This window comes from Dipodomys merriami, unplaced genomic scaffold, assembly GCF_024711535.1.
Source record: "Dipodomys merriami isolate MVZ:Mamm:240054 unplaced genomic scaffold, mDipMer1.0.p SCAF_234, whole genome shotgun sequence".
Taxonomy (NCBI): domain Eukaryota; kingdom Metazoa; phylum Chordata; class Mammalia; order Rodentia; family Heteromyidae; genus Dipodomys; species Dipodomys merriami.
Window position 1 is genome coordinate 862,984 of NW_027203760.1, and position 24,913 is coordinate 887,896.

General features: G+C 34.2%; 1 pseudogene; it reads right to left on the bottom strand.

Annotated features, from left to right (window-relative positions):
• Nucleotides 1-17,443: 17,443 nt before the first annotated feature.
• Nucleotides 17,444-17,540, bottom strand: LOC138835381 (U6 spliceosomal RNA; annotated as a pseudogene).
• Nucleotides 17,541-24,913: the final 7,373 nt, after the last annotated feature.

Sequence of the window (24,913 nt, forward strand, 5' to 3'; positions counted from 1 at the left end):
TCAGATCAGTCAGAATTAATTAATTAATTAATTTCCATCTACTGGATTGGGGTTTATCTTGCTGCTCTATTTCAAGGAGGTTTAGATGTGTCATTAAATTGTTGGTTTCAGATCTCCCCAATTTGTTGATGAAGGAGCTCAGAGCTATAAACTTGGCTCTGAGTACTGCCTTTGCTGTGTCCCAGAGAAGCTGGAAAATTTTGTGCTCATTTTTGTGAATAGCATGAACATTTGAATTTCCTTTCTAATCTCTTCGACTCATGATTCAGCAGTGTGTTGTCACCCTCCATGTGTTACTGGATTTTTTGATGGCTTTTAGTGTTGAGTTCTAATTTTGTTCCCTTGTGGTCCAAGAGAATGCATGCTATAATTTCAATGTTTCTGAATTTAGACAAGTTTGCCTTGTGGCCTAAAATGTGGTCTATTTTAGAAAATGTTCCATGTGCCGCTGAGAAAAACGTGTATTCTGATGCTGCTGGGTAAAATATTTGGTAGATGTCTGTTAAATCTAGTTGATCTATGCAGCTGTTTAGATCTGCGGTTTCTCTGTTGAGTTTTTGCTGAGTTGATCTCTCTAGTGGAAAGAGGGATATGTTAAAATCCCCAAGAATTAATGTCTTTGGATCTATGTGGGATTTCAGGGAAAGTAGTGTTTCTTGAATAAATTTGAGTGCTCCATTGTTTGGGGAATAGATATTTAGAATGGTAATATCCTGCTGAAGGAGAGGTCCCTTAATTAGTATTTAGTGACCTTCTTTATCTCTTCTCACGAATTTTAATTTGAAGTCTATTTTATCTGATATTAGATTTGCAACTCCCGCATGTTTATGGGGGCTGTTTGCTTTGTAGATTTTGTTCCAGCCTTTAACATTGAAAATGTTTTTGTTTTTATGAGCAAGATGTGACTCCTGAAGGCAGCAGATAGAAGGATCTTGTTTTTTAATCCACTAGACAGTCTATGTGGCTTAATTGGAGAGTTAATTCCGTTAATGTTGATAGAGAGGATTGAGTGGTATTTGGGAGTTCCTGCCATGTTATCCACCTTCTTGGGGGTTTCAAAAACTGGGTTCTTCCTATGGTTCTTGGATTCTCAGTTTGGGTGCAGTTTCTTGGTCTTTATTGTGGTCTTGTTGGTTTTCTATATGCAGGATATCTTTAAGGATCTTTTGTAGGGCTGGTTTGTTGGAGATGTATTGTTATAATGTTTCTTTGCTATGGAAGTTTTTTATTTGGCCTTCAGTTATGAAGGAGAGTTTAGCTGGGTACAGTATTCTTGCTTGATAGTTGTTTGATTTTAGGGCATGGCATACATCATATCAGACTTGTTGGATTTTCTCTGCTGAGAAATGTGAGGTGATTCTAATTGGTTTCCCTTTATTGGTGATTAATCTTTTCTCCTTAACAGCTTTAATGATCTTTTCCTTGGTCTGAATTGATCCTGTGTGGATTATAATGTGATGGTGGGATGTCCTATTCTAGTCTGGTCTATTTGGAGTTCTAAAAGCTTCTTGTATCTGAATAGGCCTATCTTTTTGCATGTTTGGGAAGTTCTCTTCTAGGATCCTGTTAAACATGTTTCCTAGACCATTAACTTCTGTTTCTAGGTTCTCCTCTGCACCCATTATCCTTAGATTAGGCCTTCTGATGGTGTCTTCCAAGTTTAGGATAGATGTATCATATTTCTTGGACTTGTCTTGGATGATTTTATGTTCGTTCTCTATAATAACTTGTATGTCTTTAATCCCCGAGATTCGATCTTCTTCATGGTCTAACCTGCTGTCAATACTTTCTACTTTGTTTTTTATTTCTTTCCCTTCTAATTGGGCAGCTTTGATGGCTTTAAATTATTTGTTGAAACATTGTTTTAGATCTTGTATTAACTTCTTTACTTCCTTAATTTGGTGTTCACTGTTTATTCTCAAATCACTTAGTTGATGGGTTATGGTTTCCTTGGGCTCCCATTCCTTCTGTCTGGGTTCCATTCAGCATTCCCTTTGTGGTCTCCCTGACTCCCTTCAACTCTTTGTTAATGGATCCCATGAATGCCTTTAGTGATATTTGTGTATTCTCATCCTGCACTCTCAATTCCTGTATTACGCTTTCTTTAGGTTCCTCCCACTCCCATTCATTCAATTCCTGTAGTTCTCTTTGGGTGTTCTCAGCCTGTTAATGCCATTCCTGCCTTTCTGTTTGAGTATTCTCAAGCTGCTCACGCAAATCATGTATCAGTTTTTGAGTAGCTTCCTCACGCTCATGATATTCTTCTATAAACCTTTGGATTGCCTTCTTTCTCTCCCTATCATGCTCATTCAGAGTCCTTTGTATGTTTTCAATCTTTTCCTTCATTGACCTTTTGTTTGCCTCCTCTCTCTCCCTATCACGCTCATACAGATTTAATTTACAAATTCACAAATGATTCTGGCATTCTAATTGACTAGAGTAGTCTTTCAAGTGAGGTACAATAAGGACATAGTTAATAGATAATTCCAACAGTTCATGTGTAAAATGATAATGTGAATAATCTAGACAAATTGTCAACAAATTGATGATATTAATTTATAAATATAGAAAAAGAGCAATCTTTTGAGACTTTGGTGTAACATGATATGAAGAGAGTAATTGTGTGACATCTTTTTTTTTCTACCTTTACATAACACAGGAAGTAATTTCCTTAATTATGTACTTCTCTATACAATGAGAAAAATGCTAGGTTTGAGGGGTTTTTAAATTTTGTTTTTGTTGTTTGGTTTGTCCTAGGACTTAACCTCTGGGCTTGGGCACTGTCCCTGAGCCTGTTTTTGCTCAAGGCTACTGCTCTACCACTTGAACCTCAGTGCCACTTTGGTCTGGCTTTTCCTTATGAGTTTATTGGAGATAAGAATCCAAGGTACTTTCCTGCCTGGGTGGGCTTTCAACCATAATTTTCAAATCTTAATATTAAGATATAGAGATCTCCTGAATATCTATGATAGATAATATATATATATATATATATATATATATATATATATATATATAGTAAGATAAATATAAAATTAAAATAAAAATAAATTCTATTTGCAATTGTTCTGATCTCAAGAATACCACTGTTGGGAAAATGATGTAGCAAAGTTAAGTGTATTATTCTTTCCACAATAGGAAGGGCATCACATTAGCAGAAGTGTAGTATTTTTTCACAATATTGATAAACTAGTCATGATGTGAATTTAGGGAATTTTAACATGCACCTTACAAGTTGGAAACTATTGGGCTAGGATGACTTTACGGCATAAAAACTTGGGATTGATTGTCATAGAAATAATAGTTAATCTGATGAACAAAAGTTTACTCTTACGGAATTTTTATTGGAAGTGGCTCTGTGGCACAAGTGGTAGAGCACTCACCTTGAGCTGCAGAGCGCAGGGACAGTGCCCAAGCCCAGAGTTCAAGCCCCACGACTTACCAAAAAAAAGAGAAATTAATTATTATAGTTCCTTCATAGTTTTATCCTCTACAAGAACGTGTCTATTTTTTCTGTTGACTTTTAAATATGTAATGTCTCATTGAAAACTGCATCTATTGCAGAATTAAATAAAATACAAACAGGTACTCTTTTGAATGTCTCTGGTATGGCATGTTCAGAATTTGAAAATGAGTAGTTAGTAGTCATAGGAATGTTGATGAGCAATATATTCTCTCCTCTTAACAATTATAAGTTTTCAAAGTTAGGAGTTTCCATAGAATTGAACGGTTTTCTGTTTTAGTATGAGACAACACTAAAAATAATGTTTTTTTTTCCAAATAATGCCAAGTATATTCTGAAAATATTGTATAGTTTGATAACATTCCAGTTGATGTCTGATAAAGAAAGAGGTAATTCAAATTAGCAACCAAAATATTCATTTTTAAAAGGTAATACACATAGAATAATATTTACTATACCAATACTGTGAAATTATATTTTATTTAGCTCATTTTTTTAAATTTATTTTTATTTTTTTAATATTATTTTATTTTATTTGAGAACATACTGTACAGAGGGGCTACAATTACATGGGCAGGATAATGCATACATTTCTTACCAAGCATTGCAGCCTCCTCCTTTGTTTACCCTTCACCTCCCTTCCCAGCCTCCCCCCTCCCCCCCACCCAATTATACCCCCCTCCCCCCCCACCGACATTGTAAAGCTGGTTTTGACATGACATTTTGTACTTCTCATTGTTGCAACAGGTCCACCTGAATCCTTAAACGACTTAATTTTATTGTCAAGGTGATATATAGAAGGGGTTGCAGTAATTGTAAGGTATTGAATACATAACATGTCAAAATTTTTACCCCCTCCCTCATTTTTCTCACACTTTTCCTTCACCCCAATACCACTCACAAATTGTAATGTAAATTTTCAACATATTGTCCTGTGACTATTGATATTGCATTGGTTTGCTTTTGTCCTTTGTCTCGCCATTTTATTGTTCTGCTTCCCTTGCCAAATGAAGATAAATGTATATACAATACACAGGATACTGAATCCAAATACAACAATGGACAAACCATAGGGGAAAACATATAGTACATTAAAATCACATAGTACATTAAAAACAACAACCACAAAGAAAAACCTCTCTTTCCATATCTAGGAGTTTATTTTGCTCAGCATCATTTTATATTGTCATTTATACATAGATATTAATTCATTCTGCTCATATGCTAAGACTATCAGATATTTCCTAGTTATTACAAATGAGGGAAACCATGAAATCTGTTTCTTTGTGTCTTGCTTATTTTTTTTAGTAGGATTTTTCCAAGTCTTTTCATTTCCTTATGAAAAAGAAGCATAGAAGTACTCAGTACATATATAAACCATATTTTGTCAATTCATTCATCTACTGAGTGGCATATTGTTTTAAAACATGATTGCATGTAAGTATCACTTAAGGCCATTCAAAAATGATAGATGCTGCCTCACCAGATATACTAATATCATGATTTCTATGTAAGATAGTATTTTATGGTGGTACAAATGTTGAGATATAGGATGAGTCTGATGTATATCTTGCACGAATTAGTCAGGAAGATATCCAATATCATGTAGGATAAAAATGGTAGTGACAAAATGTTTCCCTTGAGAAAGATAGAGGAGGCTGCCAGAAGTATGAAGTAGTTCAGATAAATTTGAAGAATTTAGAAATGCAAGCTAAATTATGTCTCTTTAAATAATAATTATGTAAGTGGAAGGGCAAAAAAAGGGTAAGAGAAGAAAATAACTGACAGCAGATCATTATCCCAAGTTAGAGTACAAAAAGACATAATCTATAACTTCCAAGTTAAAGAGATACCAATATAATACGTCCCACTTAATTTAGGTACATGCAAAATATTTACTTGGCTTTTCCCTACTTAAATGCTCCAAAATAAATGAACACTTACAAGAAAAGTTGTGTTATTGCTATTGTTTCAACACTAACTGTGATAAGCCCTCTTTTTCTCACTTTGCACTTGGTAAATTGATGTTGTTGTGGCTGATTAGAGTCAGAATTAGGGGCTTCTACTTGTACAATTATCCCAGAACAGTTTAAAGCAGTTTTCCGCCCAAGATATCCAACTACATTGTCTGAACCTGTACATTGAACACACCCTCACAGCTGAGCACATTATTTGAAATTATATTTTAGCTTTTCTTGGCACATTCTACTTTGTGCCTTTGTCTTCTTTGCACATTCCTTTTGAGTTCATATTTGCTCTATTTCCATTTATCTGTACAAACTGCTAAGAACATTGTTCCACTACCACTTCTTGTTTGTACACGCCCAGTCTATGTATGAAGGTACTTTTTCCATGTTAAGCAATAGGGTAATACTCACTCTCTGAGGAGAAAAGTTCCGCAATATAACCCTATGCCCACATTAAAGGATGTAGAATTTAAAGCATTTTGAGACAGTGATATTAGAATTGAAAGGCTCCTTAGGGACATTTTCATGGAGTTCATTAGTTTACCCAGGAGAAATATAAATATCTACAAAATTTGGAGCTAATTAGTAAGTATCCAAATTAACATTAGATCCTAGATGTTGTGTTAATACAAGTCACGATTGTCTTATTGTTAAATCAGAATCCTTCACTACTTGACAATATGTATGAGAAAGTGAAAGAAAAGCATTATAGCAAAAGGTCTTATCTTGTTAGGCATTTAATCCTAGTGGTGAGACTAATGTATGAATTTTTCCATTCAATAAAAGCTTGAAGTTTATAAGAATATTTTCCTACATATAAGAATTTGTGTCAGGTTGGTTGACAGTGTTATTTCAGCATGGAGATATACCTAACAAGATTTAGATTTCAATAGTGTATATGGCAGTTATGATGTGTCAATTGCTATTGAGGCATTTTCTATTCTAAAGAGGAATCAATTCCAGAAGTCTTCAGTCACATCATAAAAGCTGTATTTTCAACCTAATACTTGGTGTTACTTGTCCTACATTTATAATGAGTAGGCTGATAAGATATCCAAACATATCTAAATATATTTCAATAAAATCCCAAACTGATATGCAGAGATGGGTCACTAATTGGAATTGTAGGACAAATTAGGCTTTTTTATGCTGTAGTTCAAGTTTTCAAAAATATTCACAGAATACCACTAAGAAAAGTTCATGACAGTTATATCTGCATAATATTTCTAAGGTCAGGATTAAAGCATTTGTTCCCAACATTTAGAATCAACAGGATCTGTTGAATTAATCGATCCAGAATTTTGTCCTCACATTCCATCTCAACATTTTATGAATATAACTTTCACAAAACACTGTTCTTATTGAACTTGTCTATGTCCTTTTACTTTTCAAATCCAAATAGTAGGTTTCCTTCAATATCTTCCTGAAAATTCTTCACTTCATTTTCTTCTGTAAATCTGTTTATTCCTTTTTTGTTTTCTTATTTGTCACTTTCCTCCAATCTTGTCCACTCTGGTACTCACATTCTTCACACTTTCGTCAGAACTTTCCTTTTCCTCTTCCCTTTAATAATGTCCCTGATTTTATTATTTTTCATATTCATGGTCATGAATATTTTGATGATGTCCAAACAGACCTATCTTTGCATCTGTTTAACATAAATCTTAGAACTATCAGAGAGTTTTTTCCTTCTAAATCCATCTTTATCACCAAGATAAATCCATCTAAATCCATCCTTATCATCAGAATGTAACTAACACAGTTAGGAGACAGAAATGTGGAAAAACTTTAGATTTCCTCTTACCCTACCTCCATCCATTAGATAAGATGAATGTTCAAGATTTTCTCAGTTTCTGTCACTAATGTAATTTCTATGTACTTCTTTTTATGACCCTGACACACCAGCCTATTGCAAATACTCATCACCAGTGACTCAGTCCTAAAACAACTATTTACTAAGTATGCATTTCTCCCCAGTCTTTTCATATTGATCCTCTCCATCACCCAATGAGTCTCCTTGTAAGCACACAGAGTGGAGAACTCAGACAAAAATTCTAGGACCATTAATTACTCACAACATTGAATGTTGGTCTTACATTTAATGGATGTAATCTGCCAGAAATATTGAAGAATATATTTGTTGACTTCTAGAGCAAGAAAAAGAAAGTAAACAGTCCTTACATTTTCTACCTTAGCTTACAAATAAGGAAAGAGTCAAATTCAGTTTGTTGGTATAAAGTCAGAAATAGTTTCATGCAGAAATAAAAATAAATTTTAACTCCTGGCTCTGCAGGTTGTGTCAGTTTATGATAACTGCAGATATGGAAGTAGTATTATGTAAATTGTGTAATGTATTTACAGCTGTAATGAAGAACATACTTTTAATATATCATTTGAAAACATTGGTTATTGAATGGTATCTATATGAGAATGTTATTTGAACTAATCACACTAAGTTGAAACCTACATCTTAGTCCATCAAAATGTGGAAATAAACGATTTTATTTATAAGAAAATAATACCACCAAGAACAGTGAGTGTATATACATTAGAAAGACTGCTGGAATAACATTAGGGTTTTTACTGTCTGTACCTGTTTATGTGATTGTAATTTTTGATATTCAAACTCTCCTTTTGTTATTCTGTTTTGTTTTGTTTGGTTTGGTTTGGTTCGTCATGGGGCCTGGACTCTTGGCCTGGCACTGGCCCTCAGCTCTTCAGCTCAATGCACTGTACCACTTGAGCCACAGTGCCACTTCCCGCTTTTTCTGCTTATGTGGGGCTGAGGAATCAAACCCAGAGCCTCATGTAGACAAGGCCAGCACTCTACCACTGAGCCATCTTCCCAGCCCTCCTCCTCTTATTCTTATTGTATGTAATCCAACGCTGTTTATAACTATGCATTCAATGTGGGAAATCCAGCTTCAAAGATATCTACGTACGTTTTTTCCTTTTCAATCACAACATCGTCATTATCAGGCTACACTGTGGTCATCATCCTCCCCATCAAAATTATTATTAGCAACATAAGTGCTAATTATTGAACGTTTGATATGTGTCTATGATTTTATTATTTGTCTTTTGATTAATAATTTTAATGTTACCACTGTGCATGAATCCATATTGAAATTTTGAACAAGTAAACAAAAAACCTAAACCATATCAGGTAGTTTGACTATGTGCTTATAACAAGTTATGGAATAGATTTTTTGAAGCATTGCAATTTCCTAATCAGTATGAATTAACTTCTTCTCTTTCCCTAAGTACAATCAAATATTTAAGAGTTTGGGCAGAACCTTTTCAAGTAATATACTGTAAATGTTACTATATTATCATGTGTATATCTAAAATTCCCTTGAAAGTAATAAACTCTACTTTCTATTGAAATATTAGTTACTTTATTCTAGGAAACGTTTAGAAAAATAGACTGTATATCTTTGAAATGAAAAAGGTCAAAAATAGTAGCATAAAATTTTTAGAGCGAGTCTGTCTTCTCTCTTTTTCTCTCTCTATATATCTGTCTTCTCTCTCTCTCTATATATAAATGTTATGTGTAGAATAGTATATTTTTAGAGATTATTTGTCCTCAGAAATATATATACATATATACATATATCTAAATTTATGTGTAGAATGATATACATTATAGTGAAACAAGTATCTTAAAATATAAATAAAATTTAAAAAAAAACTTCATGAAATCAAGTGCCGTTAACTCACCCTTAAAATAAGAGCTATTTTGGGTGCTGAGATCTTAGAGTTTTTTCCGAAACTAGCCCAGACAGAAAAGTACTTGTTAGATTCTTATCTCCAATTAACCACTAAAAACAACACCCACAACAAAAAATGTAGAACATTAATTTCACAAAAGCATCTTTTAACTGCTGTGAACATTTCTTAGAAACATGAATACATACCCCTGGAAAATGTTAAGTAAAAAAGTATATAACATTTACGTCCATGTTCAAGACATGATTATTTAGATTGTTTAAGATATTTAGGTAATGATTAGAAGTTAAGAATAATGATAGGTAAGTCATATATTGGGACTGATTTTTTATTCTATTTTACAATAGTAATATAATGATATTTATAATGATTATATAAAATTACTCTTGCTTGGTATTTGAATTATCATAAGTGATAAATATTTTTAAATGATTTCCAAAGCAAAGGAGTATCAATTCTTTTGTAATTTCAAAACAATTAAGAAAATGATTTCAAGGCTGGTTCACTCTAAGTCTATATTTGTTTTCTTGTTCTAGTTTTCCTATGTTAGTAGAAAGTAAAATTCCAAAAATTTAATGGATATTGGCACTTAGGAACATCTTCACATACACTAATATTGGAGTCCCTTCAGTGGAATTATTTTATTTCATTTGTCACTTTCACAAATAAATCAAGATGCTTGTGTATTTTGTTATTTTCACTGCTTTTGGATCTTATCTTGAGAATACGTTTTTCCTAGAAAACTAGAGATAAGCAATTGGATTGAGCATGTATCATATGACTTTCATAAAATGCAGATGCATAGATTTGTGTCTTTTGTCATTTGCTAAAAGTTTCTTCCAGAAAAGATTCTCAATTACTTAGAAGTTTTACCCCTTCCCCTCCACAATTATACCGACATCAAATACAGTGAAAGCAGGGGTTATACTGTGGGGGAGGGACATACAAAGCAACAAATAAATAATCATAAATGTGTTAGAAACAATCGCACGAAAGAAAAGAAAACATTTGAATACCTACCTTAGGGTTCATTTCCCTAACATCACCTTATCTGACCTTTTCTGCTTGACTCAGACATATACTAGATATTGCAAATAAGGGAAACCATGGGAAAACAATAGGGATACAGGTGGACTCATTTCAACAATGAGATGTACAAGTCGTTTTGTCGAAAAATGAACTTTACAACTTTGGGGGGGGAGCAGGGAGGATTGGGTGGGGGACAGGGGGAGGATGGGAAGGGATGGGAAGGGGAAACAAAGGGGGAGGCTACAATGTTTGATAAGAAATGTACTCATTATCTTGCCCATGTAATTGTAACCCATCTGTACAGTATTTTCACAATGAAAAATAATAAAAAATTACTTAGAATTGATGCATAATTCCTAGTTATTCCAGTTATCACATATACTTTTGGATTGAGTTATCTCTGTATAAACCCAAACGGACAAAATACCCTCAAAATAAACAGAAATCACATCTTTGTTTTAAATGCAGTAGTTTACAAAGAGTTTTTAGCCAACACCAAAACATCTTTTTAGCTATTCTGCATTTTGTGTGAAGAAGTTTTAACAATAGTTTTTTTCCCTGACATGCAATTCACTTACAATATATTATCTCCTTTTATTGTATACATTTTAGTGCTTTGGAAGTGAATTGTGCCTTCATAGGTTTTCAAATCCTGATTTTCACAAACTTGCATTCTTTCAAATAGAAATGCTGTAAATTTTAGAACAGACATTAAAAATAGATATAAAATTCAGTTACAGGAATTTGCCCAGCATACGTCCTCTATAGTGTGTCTTTTCAAAATTTGTTTTTGCGGATCATTTCCAGGGTCTCACACATGCTATTCAAGTTCACTGTCAATTAACTACATTCTCTATCCAAAAAAGTTTTTTACTTCTGTTTAATACATTCATAGAAGTGTAATGCCTAGATACTATAAAATTCTCTTTCACCTTTTGAAGACTTGAAATCTTATTTGCTAAAATGATTGTAGTATTATACAAATCAATCACTATCAGAAGTATATCAATTTCTCCACAAATGCATTACTATATTTTGCATCCTCTTTTTATATTATGGACTTATTAGTGAGTTTTTATTATTTCTTAGACACTAAAATGGAGCTTATTTCATATGCTCCTCCTATTGACTATTAATCTGCATGTTATTTAATAAAATATACTATTCAGGAAAAAAATTTATATAGAATTAGAAGATATAAAAATACTTAAGTTTCAGGGGCTAGGAAGGTGGCTCAGTGGTAGAGCGATGCCTTGCATGCCTGAGGCCCTGGGTTCGCTTCCTTAGCATCACATAAGCAAAAAAAAAAAGCCGGAAGTTCCTCTGTGGCTCAAGTGATAGAGCGCTAGCCTTGAGCTGAAGAGCTGAAGGACAGCGCCCAGGCCCAGAGTTCAGGCCCCACAACCGGACCCCTCCCAAAAAACACTTAAGTTTCAGAATCACTGTAGCATTAATATTGTAGCATTAACAAATATATGCCCTCTATCTGTTGGATGTGGTTTCATTTCTGTTATAGTGTCCTTGGAATTATGAAAGGTTATCACTTGATATAATCCAGTTCTTGCTTCTCTTTAGCTACTAATGTTTTCCATGTCAAATTTTTAGAAACCTTTACTAATCCGATGTCATGAATTTTTACATTTATGTTTTACAGGTTTTTACATCTCACATTTAGTTTGATAATCATTCTTTATAAGGCTTGAGGTAGGCCAGGTGCCGGTGGCTCACGCCTGTAATCCTAGCTACTGAGGAGGCTGAGATCTGAGGATGGTGGTTTAAAGCTATCCTGGGCAGGAAAGTCCATGAGACTCTTATCTCCAATAAACCACTAGAAAACTGGCAGATTTGCTGTTGCTCAAGCGGTAGAGTGCTCACCTTGAGCTGAATAGGACATGGAAAATTCCCAAGCCCAGAGTTCAAACCCCATGACCGTCATACATACACACAAAGGATTGAGGTAATATTCTAAGATCATTCTTTAAATCTAGAGAGGCAATAGTGCCAATACAACCATTTAAGATTCTGTTTTTATTTCATAAAGTCTCATAGCATCCTTTTCAAAATCTGTGGAACATAAACTAAGAATTTTTTTTTGAAAAATCTGTTACCTTCTTCTATGCGTCTGTTCTTATAATAGAACTAGGTTATCTTCACTAAACATGGTAATATGATTCAAAGCTTGTATGGAGGCTCAAGCTACACCATTTTACAAGATTGTTATGAATTCCTTGAATTTACATACGGGATTATTGAGCAGGTGGACCAATATTCTCCAGAGATATCTGGATGTTTAATAGTCACTCATATTTTACACCTTGTGGAAACACAAACCCCTGATATTATATTATATATCATATATATATATAATATAGTATATATAATATACTATATTATATATATATATTATATATAGATATTATATATTATATATAGATATTATATATAGATATGTAAACTATTCAGGAGTTTGATTCTTCTCCCTCAATTCTGTAGAATTAGATGATTGTTTAGCTTCCCCTTAGCAATACAATTTTGTGAAATCTTGCATCAAGCAACGTATTTCTTTCACTAGAACGCAAGCCTCTGTCAAACAATTAATAATAGGTTTTACTTCTATTTGCTTGCATCTGTAGTTTTATTATCTTCATAGATTTTATGATGATCTGTCTGTGCATGACAAAGACTGCTGTGAAAATAAAAAAAAGCGTCGCAGCACTTATCATTTATGTACCATCCATAGATATGAAGATGTTTAAATATTACTGAAATTGCTTTGTAATAAATCATGTTCACCTTGACTATCATGAAAAAGAAGAATTGGTTTCTCAGCACTGTAGGTAAGAACTTGATTGAAAGAAACAAAAGGACAAGTGAGGAACAACTCAACACATACATTCAAATGAAACAACACAACCCAAGAAAACAAATTAATTCAGTAGTCAAGAATTGGTTTCTCAGCACTTTAGGTAAGAACTTGATTGAAAGAAACAAAAGGACAAGTGAGGAACAACTCAACACATACATTCAAATGAAACAACACAACCCAAGAAAACAAATTAATTCAGTAGTCAAGAACCTGCAGGAAATGCAAAGACTTAAAAAAAAACATCAGCTATCACAAACTTATGAAAATCCTGACTAAATGGGAGTCTACTCTTGAGAGGATAGAGGTGAAAGCCCAGACTCGACAGAAAAATCTGTATACAATGCCATGCACCTGTTATTCTAAATTCCAGGAAGAATAACATAACATGGACTGAGCCCAAGGTCATACACAAGGATATGAAAAATAATCAGGATAATTTAGGGCTGGGGACATGACAAAGTGATAAGAACACCCATTTAGTGGGCACAAGACACTCAATTCAAGCTCTAATATTTGGGTATTAAAGTAAAAAGCTATGATTTTAAATAATTGGAATAATTGTAAGATTTGAATATTTGAGTGGAAAAATGCATGAGAGAGAGAGAATGAACCCACGGTCCAATGCTTTCAACTTAAGTGAAAATATTTTATGGTACTTCAGACAAAACAGAGTTACTTTGCAAATGAGCATGGTTGTGCATTTGGGTGATGGAAATACTTTAATTGCACAGGTGTAAATTAAATATATTTTATTTGGGTAGATTGTACTTCTTAAACTAAGAACCTGGATGATGTCCCTGAGATTTTTCTCTCAAGGCTACCACTCTACTAATTGAACCACAGTTCGAATTCTGATTTTCTGTTGGTTGTTTGGTGATAAGAGGCTCCTGGACATTCTTGCCCAGGATGGCTTCAAACTATGATTGTCAGATCTCAGCCTCCCGAGTAACCAGGATGCCAGGCATGAGCCGTCGATAGTTTTAATAATTTAGTAAATTGTACAGTTACTTAAATTATACATTATCATTATAACGGGCATAATATATGTGTGTATGTATATATCAATGCATACGGATAGAAATATTTTAACATATTTTTGTATCTACAGTACATTTATGAAATCATCCATTATAAAATAAAATGGAAAAAAGTTAATAAGGAGCAAAACAAAGAAAATTATCTCATGTTTCTTGTTGTTGAATGGAATACGAATTCAAGAATCAGGTTGGGAAAATCATCTCTACGTTAACAAAATGGATAAGAGCTATTAATTCCAATCCATCTATTTGCCCATGTTGTGCAACCTCACACATGAGTGTCAAAATCAAACCACACTTTTTGCCTTTGCTTTTAACTCACCTGATATAATTTACGGGTTAGATGAAGTAATCAAATAAAGATTAAAATAATATTATGTGAGGCTAAGCCGGGCGCTGGTGGCTCACGCCTGTAATCCTAGCTACTCAGGAGGCTGAGATCTGAGGATCGTGGTTCAAAGCCAGGCCGGGCACGAGAGACGGTGAGACTCCTATCTCCAATAAACCACCAGAAAACCGGAAGTAGTGCTGTAGCTCAAGTGGTAGAGCGCTCGCCTTGAGCTGAAGAGCTGAGGGACAGCGCTCAGGCCCAGAGTTCAAGCCCCACGACCGACAAAAAAAAAAATATTATGTGAGGCTATGAATTAGAGCTGAACATGATTTTAAATATGATAATTAAGTTGCATATTTCTTACGTTTACTCTGTCATGTTCATCATTCCCACATTAGGAAAGTATATAGAAGGTTCTCACTAAATTATATGTACAATTATGAAAAAAAATATTTTGAAAGAATATGGGCACAGTGGTGTTTTAGCTTATTGAGACCCGTAGGGGTAAGTGTGTTTTTGAGGACTTGCAATACATTGTGATGAAGATGAAAGGAGGGATGTTCTTATTCTGGAAAACTGGATAGAGTATTGCTCCCACAAAGGAAGTGATGAATTATTCCAAAACATAACATTAAAATCACTTTCACAACCATGTTCACTGCTGCACTATTCACTGTAGCCAAGTTACGGAAACAGCCCAGATGCCCTTTGGCAGAGTGATGATTAGAGAAAGTGTGGCACATATACACAATTGGATTGAACCCATCCATTTTGAAAACTGTTACATTATTTGCAACAAAAAGGATAGATCTAAAAATATATTGATTAAACTAAGTCAGAGCCATATTTGGAAGCTAGAAATTTATTCAAGTTTACACAAAAATATTAACCAAAGCATGCTATTTGCAGAGGAGTATTTCAAAGGTGTAATTTCTTATAAAATTGAACTTTACTCCAACAAAATGAATACCAGGAAACTATCACTTGGAATATGTGAGTGGCAGTCAAAAAGAAGGAATAAAGAGAGTTATGGAGGAAGAGAGTGAAGGTATAATATTCAATGCAGATAGTATGAAACTAGAAAAAATTAAAGTGGGGTGAGGTTTGGAAGGGTGTGGAAAAGTTATATAAAGATCCATTTTACTTAAAAAAACTGATATGTTGAATGAAAATTCCCTTGTACAAGTATAAGAATATAATTAAATACAATGGTGACATCTGATCTTAAATTCTATTTCCATCTCTTTTAAAAAATAATTTATTTGCTCTATAATTTGATGAGAGGGATGGATTTTGTGGCTAGCTAGATCATTGCACATCTGTCTCTCTCTTCCTCTCTCCCTTACATGGTTCTCATAGGTAATATGATTGCTCCATAATTATCCTAATTTATTTTGCTTTTATATTTTTGGTTTCATCATTTCACTTTCTGCTCTGCCATATCCCAATTCATTTACATAGAAGACATTATTTCCTGTTTTCTCATTCTTAGAATAAGCTGCACATGAAGACAACACTGGTCCTCATTTTCAGTCTGTACCTTTAAATACGGAGGAAAATCTTTCCTCTGCTTTCTACCAATTCTCTACTCTCCAGTTAGAATAATTTAGAATAGTAAAAATGAAAAAAGAGAAAATAAATAATAGTGAAAAAACAGATGCAGGAAATTCACCAGATTTTTCTGACCATTTCATCCAATGTGAACTATTGGGGAAATACATGGACAGCTCATTCTCACTGGCACTCAAAGTCTCTGATTAGGCAATTCTGAGGAAGTTGAGGAACAAGATGAAAAAGTGAGAAATGGTATCAATTGCAAGAAAAAAATGAAATAGTATCCAAGCAAATTTCTTCTTTGTTCTGCTGAAAATAATCGCCTTACTACAGTGCAGAGACTACTTTCCAAAAAGGCCACTCATGTGATTACTAGGGATGAGGATGAGTATACCCCTCATCATCGAGAAGCCTACAGTGGACACTTAGATATTGTCCATGAGTTGGTGGCTCAAGGCAGATATTCATGCAATAACTGCGAATGGCTGGACATCCCTGCACAGTACTTATACATGGAATAATAACAGAGTGGCTTCTTTATTTCATCATGATGCAGATACCAATGGCCAAGTTAAAGGCCTCCTGACCCCCATGCATCTTGCTGCTGGGAATAGATATAGCAAAGATACGCTGGATCTCCTTATGTTGAACCATTATATCAAGCCAGGTCTGAAGCACAACTTGGAAGAAACTGCATTTGATATTGCCAAAAGGATAAGTATGTATCACTACCTCTTTGAAGTTGTGTAAAGCTGTACAAATTGTTCTCCTAAGTCCTAAAGGATCAGTTAAGTTTCTTAAATTTCAAAATTGCCAGTCCATCCTATGTGTCCATAGAAAATATTTTCACAATACAAAGCAACAGCAATACCTTACTTTAAAAATTCATGGATTCCATGGTATTCTTCCAAGTGAATTGCCTGACTTTGATGTCAAAATATATTCGAGCTGTTTGTATACATCTATAATGATTTTATAGAGTTTGTAAGTTTTTAAATCAGAAATAATTTTAACTTATCTGTTGAAATGAGTAGTACAGAAACTAAAGATATTTCTGGTGTTTGTCTTAAAAAGAATATTTTAAAATATTTAGTATTCTGTTTGTATAATGTCCATAATCTATTTCATTCGCTCCTAGATATAATACTTTGAATTCGACATTGTTTTATAATACATACGTTCATTAATAAATGTGTCCTTTCAGATTGCATTCCATATAGAAACATTTTAACATTCTTTTAATTCCTCGGTCCTTATAGAATTTTATTTATTTGGGATAAAATGACAATGTTATCTTATTTCAAAAGTTTTATAAAGGTTATGCTATGTAAAGGCCTTTCTAAAACGGTGAAGATTGAGTACACTGATGTCAAACTTTTATTTCTATGAATTACATATATTATTACACTTGTATATTTGTAATCAACTTTTGAATAACTGTTTTTCATTTCTTGCACCTGTAGAATGAAAAATATGGAATACTTCACAAATTTTCATATCATCCTTGTGCAAGAGCCATGTAAATCTGTGTATTGTAATTCGGGTAGACCTGCTGCTGAAGCATGTAGTATTCTGTAAATTTAAGTAATTAATGATGTAATCTTAAGACAGGCATATATCCTTGGTTGCCTATTTGTAACAAGGAAACCTTATTGTTCCCAAAATTGCTATTCATCTTATTTCTGTAAAATTCTGTGTATGGTGGGAAAAACTTATGTTGTTTGTTCGATTGCTCACATTTGCAAGTTTTTGTAAATGACTATTTTAAGTCTTTTTCATTTGAAATTTGATCATACTTTGAAGCCTTTATAGATAGGTGCAAAGGTGATGGATTTTCAAGTACTTATTTATTAACTGATTTAGCTTTGTGGAGCTAATAGATTCAAAGTAAGCCTTGCTTAAGAGCTACTTCTAACCTTCTGCAGCTTAAAATTTCCCAAATGAGGTCTTGCTGGCACAAATGTCTCCTTGACCTTTTACCCTTGCTCCATGTAGGAACAGCCCAACCAGAATGTCTTACCCTGACAGCATAGATTGTCTTACTGGAGCAAAACTAATCTTAGTTACAAGCGATTATAGAGAGACGAACAGTTCATAAAGAACTGTTCAGACTAGAAGGTATTTTTTCAAAATATAACTGCTTATTACACCCTACCATTTCAAAAGTAGCTAAAGCCAAGAAGGTGAAAAAATTGTTCATATGCATGATTACCTAATGTCCTGGCCTGACTACCATCCAACCAGGCAGGAAGTTACACCACTGATTTTCTATCACCAAATATATTCCATAGCTCCAGGAAAAGTCCATATGTTTCTCCTCGTTGTTAGGCCTTAAATTGGTAGTGTTTTAATCACATTGTTTCCTCTTGCCTCTAAGCTGTATATCCCCAAATGGTAAAGCTTTAGTTCTAATTCTGCCAAACAATGAGGTAGAGGTAATGAAATAATACTTTAAAACAGTTGCCTTTGATTCCCTAACCACAACAGAACAATGCAAAACATTTTCTTATAGATAATTATATATTTTATATTTATATGTGTTGATTTTATATTTCACACAGTGGATCTTACTAGAATTAATTGATAATTTGACAAATTAATTTATATTATTCTAATAAATAGATTGGAATATAAATAATCAGGATTAGAATATATATTAGAATATAAAAGTATCAATGCAATGTTTTCGGTATAAACTTGTGATACTTTCTACGTGTTCTTGGTCTTCTGAATTCACATGGTAAAAAAAAAAACAATGTTGTTTTCCTCTAATCTATAAAGGATTTTACTCTGCTGCTCTGTTTATTGTTTTAACTCGCTGGTCCCAAATTGTTTTTCTCCATATTTCTGAAGCATTCCTACTGATTATACTCAAATTTTGCTGATATGATGTCTAAAAGGAATTATTCTTCTACAGGATCCATGGGTCCTAGGATCCCAGGTCCCAGTTATCCGCATCATCAGATAACTAGGGCAAAAGTTCCCACCTATGCCCATGAAACATGCCAAGAGAAATTAATTGAAGACCCATCTCAATTTCTCATTTCTTGTATTTCAGGGCCCCAATTCCTTGAAATGCAGGAATTAGCAGTGAGCAATTGTTAAATGCAAGGCAACTTAAAATGCAAGATGAAATCACAAAATGTGAAAGTACAGTAATTCAAACTTTCAATTTTCAGATGACCATGCCATATGAGTGAAAAAGACCACAAATGTCACAAGATTATTTGTAATACCCTTCTCCTAATGATTAATGAATGATTTCAGTCCAGTATCAGCAGGCTAAAAAATAGTTCCTGAACGATAGATCCATAATTGGTCTACCAATGCTAGGAATATTTGACATAGAGGTCAAATATAATTCAAAAAACATTAATTGAGAAGATCCTTAGTGCTTCAAAACACTGGTACTTCAGTAAACTTGGTTCTGTAGTATAAAAATGTTGTCATTCTCAAACAAATGATAACCTACATTTAATCTGCTGAAAGTATATACCTTTTCAAATAAACTTTTAAAAATCACATTTCCCAAAATTACACTTTAAAAGTGATAATATTTAGTGCGGTTACTAGTCTTTAAAGTGTAGGGAGCAAGTTTCAATAGAGTTGATTTATTTACCCAGCACTAATGCCAAACAGGTTCAACCATTCATTAAAGTGTAGGAATAGTACCCCCCACCATTTGTGTTTTTCAGTAGGTGCCTTCAAAAAATTGTTAAATAGATCAGCCTCTAATATTTCAAACCAAACCTTAGCTAATAAAGTAAATTTTATCACATTAGTACATTTTAAAAAGTCATGAATAGTTGCCTTATCATATGGTGTTTTATGTTTTCCCTATATGTCTAACATAGTAAAAAATATGACTTTAAGTCTTGAATATGGGTACTCATCAGAGATTAGACAAACATACAATCTGTCTTCTATTTCTATCATATTCCTCTACAGTAGTAAATTTTAGATTTCTTCTTTTGCCAATACTTATAGGTAGTTGAAAATATTATCCCATGTAAAATAAAATAATCACATCCCACTGTACAAAGCCATTTATAAAAACTGGTAGTTAGGAATACATTCTAAGCCATTTTTAAACTTTCTTGTTGACTACAGATCATGTCTCCAGTCTTACGAATTGTTACTTCAGATGAATGAATTATGGAAATATAAGCTGACATCAGTTCAAGTATATGCAGAATTGAAACTCCATGGAATGTATATATAATGTATATAAACCTTTCAAAGTACTAACAGACAGTTTAACAGAATGACTATCAGGAAATTGAATTAATAGTAATAATAGTAAAGGAATAATAATAAAGCCATAGAATGAACGAAGAATGGAACAAAGGGCAAGTACAGCTAGAATACTTAATATAAACATGTGAGAAAGGAAGTGGTAAATCAGAAATAAATCTTGTAGAAAAGGGTTGGTTGAGAATGATAGAAGGAGTGACTCTGATCCCGGAACATTGGATAATTAGATGGACATTTTTGTAACACACTTTCACAACTTTTTGAAATTCAGTGAAAAAACACAACAAAAAACAAAAACACACAAAAAGCACAACCAAACAGTAATCTCTATAGAGTACGATTATGACCTCTCAAAATTTTAAATAGTTAATGAAGGACAATCTTAGGAAAAGCATACAAAGCTGTTCGAAGTGAGCAATTTGGGGAAGAGGAGAATTTTTAACAGATTTAAATAGATTGTTTAAGGTTATAAATCACCTACATCTGCTGCAAATATTTTCTTCTGCGAGTTCTCTTGGTCTGAACTGGATATTCCAGTCCTGAGCCACACTTGATAGCTTATGAAGATAGAATGGAAGAAACAAGATCAAGAACCCATTACTCCACTGGAGAGGAAACAGTCTTCTATGTTTTCTCTCATTTCTATTGACTACTTTTATTCATAAGTTTAAGTCAAGTGACTTGAATTAAATATTTCCTTCTTTGTTCTGGCAAAGTAATTGGTCAAAATAATTCACTAAATATTATTAGCCATTTTTTTCTATCATGCGGTTTTCTTGTCCAAGCGAGTCCATTAAACTTCCCCCTTGCATTTGGTTGCCACGGAAACCCAGCATCAATGTTAATGAGGACAATCTCTAATGTAAAACTTTGTCTAGAAAATATCAGTCCATGAAGCTGTGATCACAAATATTTAGCTATACATTTTTCTTTTTTCTTTTACCTTGAAAGTCTTCTTGTGTCTAAAGTGCCCTCAAAAATAAGTACTCTGCCAATTTTTGGATCAATCACTTATAATCTCAAAGTTATTTTGCTAACAAGATGCTTAGAGGAAACCGAAGAATACTGAACTTTTATCTTCTCTCTTAAGACTCTCCTTAGATACCATATCAGGAACAGTGAAGTTATTCTTTGCAAAATTATTTCAGTAGATTATTTTTTTCTCTTCATCTTGCATTTGCTCAACAAGATGTATGGAGAAGAATAGAGATGAATCACCCATACCATGGATGACAGTGTCTTTTACAAAAGGACAATGCTTCTATGTCTTATTTCTCTGTCCTCGTCTTAGCTCTTGCCTGATTTCCAACTAATCACAGATTCTTAGCTTCAAGTGTAATGAAGGTGAAGGATTATAAGGCCTCCCCCATTGCTACATTGTAGGGCTAGATCTCCTGCAGGAGGTAAATGTGAACAACGCACTCAAGGAACACACGTTGGAAGAACAGGCTTAAGCAGGTCTGGTTTATTTCTGCACAAGGGTTGGGATTTTATAGCCCCAGCTTTCCCAACCTCCTGAGTCCTTCCCAGCCAATTACTTAGCGGGGAGTTGATGATGGGCACTGCTTGGTGACAGGCACTGATTGGTCCCCCGGGGGCATGTAGGGAGCATGGACAGCTCTTGGCTGGAAAGCTAGGCAGACGTGCCTGTGGGTCACGTCTCTATGAGCAGGAAGTGTGCTTCAACTGCTACTCTAGCTGACTCAACCAGATCTGACCGGCTCTACCCACAAATTTCCCCTTTTCTTTTAAAAGGACCGTCATTATGGTGACCCGTCGTTGGAGGCATTTTTGCCGGGAGTGCAAGCATTTAATAATTCCTAGGAGAGTAAGCCCTACAAGTGCACGGCCTCCCCAGATGACCAGAGAGGATGGCGAAAACCATTGTAACTTTTTAAGCACATCTTCTAAAAAGGAGACAGCGGGAATATGCTGAATGGTGGTCTGGTTTAGGTGGGTAACATCATGCAGCAGGTTTTGGTTGAAGTTTAAGTACTTAAGGGACTTAGGGCCTTTGATGTAGTTACTAAGTTCAGTGAAATTGGGTGCGGGAGTGGAAAGCTGACAGACAGAAGTAGTCATAGCATTACATAGTCCTCCTTGTTGTAATCAAAGAAACGTAATCTGTTCTTGGAGCAAGTCTATTTGTTGTTGGAGCACAAGGAGGCCTCCCTTAAGATGATTGGCAACTTGTAAATGTTATAATTCTATGGATGACAGTTGAGAGATGAGCTGGTTTATCTGTTGCTCGGTGGACATGCTTTGGGACAGCAATATAGCAGCGGTGGTAGCTGAACCCACTGTAGCGATGATTGCGGACTCGATTGCAAGGATCAATCCTACTGCTCTTTTAGTGCGTGGATGAATCAATTGAACCTGGGAAAACTGAGAGTCATTAGTAGCCAGAACAAGAAATGGGGGAACACGTACCAAACCTGCAAAAGGATATGAGTCATTGGGTTGCCAGTGATTGCTGAGAGTGCAAGTAGCTGAGGAGTTGTCTCCTAGACAAAAAAAGAACGGGGCTCTAACCACTACCATTCCTGACACCTGGTCATATCCAGATCAGTTACAGCAACTAATATTGGCCAATAGGAAAGGGGACAAACCGAGGCAGGAATGTGATGATCAAACGATTGGCACGGGGGTCCTAGGTCTCCCAATCGCCCTCCTGAAAAGTCAAAAAACTCCTTTAGATTTTGAGGTTTGGGATCTTTTTCAGATTGGTTGTATATAGCTGGGTCTCTACCCTTAAAAGAGTTTTAAAAGAGAAACTATGAAGATGAAGCAGTGAGTGAGGCTTCAATAGCCAAGAAACTGTGTTTAATTGGAAATCAGGAAAGAGCTAAGAGGAGGACATAGAAGTAGGACACAGAAGAGTTGTCCTTTTGTAACAGACCTGTCTTCCAAGGTATGGATGATTTAACTCTATTCTCCTCGATACATCTTGGTGAGCAAATACAAGAACAAGAGAAAAATAATATATTGAAATAATTTTGCAAAGAAAAACTTCACTGTTCCTGATATGGTATCTAAGGAGAGTCTTAAGTGAGAAGATAAAAATGGAGTATTTTTTTGGTTTCCTCTAAGCATCTTGTTAGCAAAATATATCCTTGAGGTTAGAATTGATTGAAACAAAAAGTGATGGAGTACCTATTTTTCTGGGCAATTTAGACACAAGAAGACTTTCAAGGTAAAGGAAAAAGAAAAAAGTTAGACAAGTATTTGTAATCACAGTTTCTTGGACTGGTTTTCTGGAGACAATTTTTACATTAGATTTGTCCTCATTAACATAGTTGTTGTTTCATAGCAACCAAATACAAGAGGAAAGTTTAATGGACTCGCTTAGTCAATTAAACAATAAAAAAAATGGCAAATAACTTTTATTGAATTATTTGACCAATTACTTTGCCAGAATAATGAAGGAAAATGTAATTCAAAATGAATTGACCTAAAAGTATGAATAAAATATAGTGAAGAGAGATGAGAAAAAAAATAGAGGATTGTTTTCTCTACAGTGGAGTAATGGGTTCTTCATCTTGTTTCTTCCATTCCATTTTTCCAAGCTATCAATTGTGGCTCAGGACTGGAGTATCAAGTTCAGACAAAGAGAACTCATAGAAGAAAGATAATATTTGCAGCAGATATAGGTGATTTATAACCTTAGATAATCTATTTAAATCTGTTCAGAATCCTCCCCTACGCCAAACTGCCCTCTTTGAACATCTTTGTTTGCTTTTACTAAGACTTCCCTCCATTAACTGCTTAAAATTTTTGAGAGGTCATATTCATACTCCCTACAGATTGCTGTTTGGTTGTGATTTTTATGTGTTTTTTTTTTAACTGAATTTCCAAAGGTTGTGCAAGTGTCTTACAATTAAATATGTCCACCTAATTATCCATTGCTCCTGGATCACAGTGACACCTTCTATCATTCTCAACCACCCCCTTCTCCAAGATGTATTTCCGACTTACCACTTCCTTTCTCAAATGTGTACATTGAGTATTCTAGCTGTACTTGTCCCTTGTTCCATTTTTCATTCATTCTATGTCTTTACTATTATGGCTCTCTGGTTTCAACCTCCTGATAGTCATTCTGTTAAACTGTCTGTTAATATTTGAAAGTTTATATACATTCCATGGAGTTTCAGTCCTGCACATATTTGAACTGATGTCAGCTTATATTTCCATAATTCATTCATCTGCAATAACAATTTGCAAGACTGGAGACTTGAAACACCTAGACATGATCATATTCTCATCCATTTGAAGATTAATCTTTAGTCAACAAGTAAGTTTAAAAATGCCTTTGAATGTATTCTTAACTACCAGTTTTTATAAATGGTTTTGTACAATGATGTGTGATTATTTTACTTTACATGGAATAAAACTTTCTACTACCTATAAGTTTTGGAAAAAGAAGAAAAGTAACATATACTACTATAGAAGAATATGATAGAAACAGAAGATAGATTTTGTCACATCTCAGATGAGTACCCATATTCAAGACTTAAAGACATATTTCTTACTGTGTTAGACAGAGGGAAAACAAAACAGCATATGATAAAGCAAGTATTTGTGACGTTTTAAAATGCCCCTTATTAAGTGATGAAATTTACTTTATTAGCTAACGTTTAGGGTTGAAATATGGGAGGCTGACCAATTAAACAAATTTCTGGAAGG